The sequence below is a fragment of the Sinocyclocheilus rhinocerous genome, unplaced genomic scaffold, assembly GCF_001515625.1.
Source record: "Sinocyclocheilus rhinocerous isolate Xijiao unplaced genomic scaffold, SAMN03320098_v1.1 scaffold1316, whole genome shotgun sequence".
Lineage (NCBI taxonomy): Eukaryota > Metazoa > Chordata > Actinopteri > Cypriniformes > Cyprinidae > Sinocyclocheilus > Sinocyclocheilus rhinocerous.
The window spans coordinates 537,419-541,467 of record NW_015646346.1 but is presented as its reverse complement, the minus strand read 5'-3'; positions in this window follow the sequence as shown (position 1 = coordinate 541,467).

The following is a 4,049-nucleotide window of genomic DNA, read 5'->3' as shown; positions in this document are numbered from 1 at the left end:
TTTGTTTTCCTAAAATGTATTTGAAACATCAACGTAGACACTTTAATTAGATTTAATGTGCCTTCAATGTATATAAAATCACTTTTGTCAATTTCTTTTAATGTGGACACCTAAATGTCTTTGACCCTTAGTAATGTTGTTGTTTCAGATGATAGAAACCCTCCAAAAATAAGAGCTGGAAATAGGATTGTTGTTTAGATTTATCAATATTTTTCTTTATTCTCTCATGTTTCCAGCTCGTCTGCCTGTTCCTGTCATCAGCAGTAACTTTTCAAACTGTTCTTCATCATCATCATCACAGCAGAATTGTTCATTGTTGTGTTCAGTGGTGAATGTGGGTCATGTGACTCTCTCCTGGTACAAAGGAAACAGTTTATTGTCCAGCATCAGTGTGTCTGATCTCAGCATCAGTCTCTCTCTACCTCTGGAGGTGGAATATCAGGATAAAAACACCTACAGCTGTGTGCTCAACAATTCATTCACTAACCAGACTCAACATCTGGACATCACTCAACTCTGTCGCACATGTGCAGGTACAGCAGAACTGATGTATGTGTTTATTTACTGAGCTGATCTCTGTCTTATGTTATTCAAATTTTCGAAAAATACATTTCCACACCTTTCAAAGATTCTTTTCGCACACTAAATCTTTAAATCAGCTGTTTTGTACTGAATGTATATAACCTAGTTATTGTGGTGATGGTAAATCACACCAGCAGAAAAACAACACATGTTACTGCCATAAGACTTAAAGACAGACCCGAAGCTGTATTGATAAATACATGATAATGACCATTATATTTTCAATAGACTCTACTATTTCAAATAGCCTATATAATTGTCTCTTCATCTCCAGATTTCTGCTCTTCCTTGGCTTCCTCAGGTTGATAAAAGAATAGTTTGGGTACCAGACAAAATACGGTTTTGTTAACTTGTTTTGGTTATCAAACAAACCATATATACATGAATACCAACAGATGTCTTCTGATGGAATCTGGTGAAGTGAAGTGACGTGTGGCCAAGTATGGCGGCCCATACTCGGAATTTGTGCTCTGCATTTATCCCATCCAAGTGCACACACACACACACACACACAGCAGTGAGTAGTGAACACACACACAGGCTTCAGCTACAAGGTGGACTTCCAGGCCTGCGGCTGTACTTGGGCCCGCCACCCCACTGGCTCCAATGCTTCTCCATTCCTCTGCCTCCACTCTGGTCCTTCATTCCTCTGATCCTTGGTCTCCACCTCCAGAAAGAAAGAAAGAAAGTTAAATATGATAATTTTGTTATTGTTTCTCCCTCAATGTCAAGCAGTTACTCATCTTGGCTTTTTTTCAGTAGTTTAGTGAGTTTTAAAAAGCTGCTCATTGTAGCACGACAGGAAGAAACTCTTCACCTACAAACTAAACACACGTGAAATAAATACCCACTCTCATCTACAAGATGTTTGTCCACCCAGCAGATAAAACCACATGTCTGTAGAGCACCGACCGCAGCAGGTTTCAGTTTGACACAATTAAACGTGTACTTTCATTTAGCAATAAATTATGTAACTTTATGCATCGATTTTCTTCTTCAGCAGATAACTTTAAAACAAATTAAAGATTAAGAATGTGTTGCACCATAAGGACTAAGCTTAAATCAAGGTTTAGCTAATAAATCTGTTGCGTCAGACTTTAAACTTTGAAATATGCAGACTTACATTAAACCATCAGTTTGATCACAATGTTCCTTTATATTTAAGATAAATTAACTTTGACACTATTACTTTAAACTCATCAAGGAAGTCGCATGACTGCAAAAGTTGTTGCTATTTTTGGAAACCTGTTTGCTTTGAGTTCATATCTGGAATTAATGCATTTATGGTTTTTAATATATTAAATAGCCTTGAATATTTAGTATGAAAATCAAATGTATTATTTGTTTTGGTAATGTACTTTTTTTTTAAATGGACATTTGTAATAATAATAATAATAATAATTCTTGTGTTAGAAGACACTGTGGCATTACTATGAAGAACCCCTCGGGTTGTTATAGCTCCAGGATCCAATGTTTTCTTAATTTGGCACTGGTTATCTGTCCTTTTTTTCATAAATTATGCCATATTACTCCATTATTTGACACTATAGATATATTTCCAGGCAATTTGTAAGTGCTGCTGCAGTGTTTTATCTGTCTGATTGATTCTAACAGTCTCTGTAATGGTAGCGGTTAACAGTTTACAGCAGTTTATAAAGACAGTTGATATTTTAGACATTTATTCTTCTTTATCTGTGTCAAAGGAATGTCAATATAGCAGTGATATACAGCTATAAGATAATACATTTCATTTAAACCTAACTGGTGTAACTCGCCTTAAAGCTGTGGCTTTCACACATCTGTCTGTTCGTATATCTCACCTTTCATTTTGTTTAGTGTTTCTGCTGCTATTCTGGATGTTCTCAACTTCATGTAAATGATACAGCTGCATTCAGGCTTTGTAAACCATCAGAGGCCCTAATATGTGTACAATCTTTTTTTCTTTTTTTTCCCCAGGTGTGTTTGGTGAGTCATTGTCAGTGACGGAAGGAGATTCTGTAACTTTACACACTGGTGTTACTGAAATACGTGAAGACGATGATATACTGTGGAAATTTGAAGCTGGAAAGTCTCACATAGCTAAAATAAAGAAAAAGAAGCAAAACTTCTCCACATATGATGGTCCTGATGGGAGATTCAGAGACAGACTGAAGCTGGACGATCAAACTGGATCTCTGACCATCACAAACATCACAACTCAACATGCTGGAGTTTATCAACTAGAGATAGCTGGAGCGAAAAAATCATCAAAAACATTCAGTGTTTCTGTCTATGGTGAGTAGAGATCAGGAGGCAGCACCTGTCCTAAAGAGCCGTTGTCCAGTAGAGTTTAGCTCCAACAATGAAAACATTAAATAAAATAAAGAAATCACCTGCCTAGACTTCGTAATCCTCAAGACACTGATTAGCAGCAACAGATGTTGTCTATCCATGATATAAAGACATAATTTATCCAAACAGGCACGTAATCTATTTCATGCGTTAAATCATTGTATAGCTTGAGATGACAGACACATTCAGTGACCATCGACATGCTAAACACTCACTCAACACAAACATTTTTACACAGATTCACTAGAATTCACAACAGAATATAGACTGATTGTTGTGTTCATATTTTTCTTTATTCTCTCATGTTTTCTCAGCTCGTCTGTCTTTTCCTTTCATCAGCAGTAACTCTTCAAACTGTTCTTCATCATCATCATCCTCATCATCACAGCAGATTTACTGAGCAGATTTCTGTCTTCTGTTGTAGATCGACTGATTTCAATCACTTACATTAATGTCTCTCTTTCACTCTCCTCCAGTTCCTCCAGTCTCAGTCTCTCTGATATCGCTGATCTCTGCTGGATCGCTGTTGATTGTTGCTGCAGTTGTGATATTCTGGATCTACAGGAAAAATAGAAAAACTGATCAAGAAGGCAAGTGTTTCCTACTGCTTCAAAAACAAGTAATATAACAAAAAATACGAAATTGAAAATAAGCTCCAAATTTTAGTCCTATTTTGTCATTTAACTAAAATGAATCTCACATTTTTTTAGTTAACATCCTGTATATGAAACCAATCTAATATGTGACCCTGGAGCACAAAAGCAGTCTTAAGTCGCTGGGGTATACATTGTATGGGTCAAAATTATAGATTTTTATTTTATGCAAAAAAATCATTAGGATATTAATTAAAGATCATGTTCCATGAAGATATTTTGTATATTTCCTACTGTAAATATATTAAAACTTAATTTTCGATTAGTAATATGCATTGCTAAGAACTTCATTTGGACAACTTTAAAGGTGATTTTCTCAATATTTCGTTGTTGTTGTTTTTTTGCACCCTCAGATTCCAGATTTTCAAACGGTTGTATCTCGGCCAAATATTGTCCTATCATAACAAACCATACATCAATGGAAAGCTTATATATTCAGCTTTGAATAATAAATCTAATAAATTAATATAAAAAAAAAAAAAA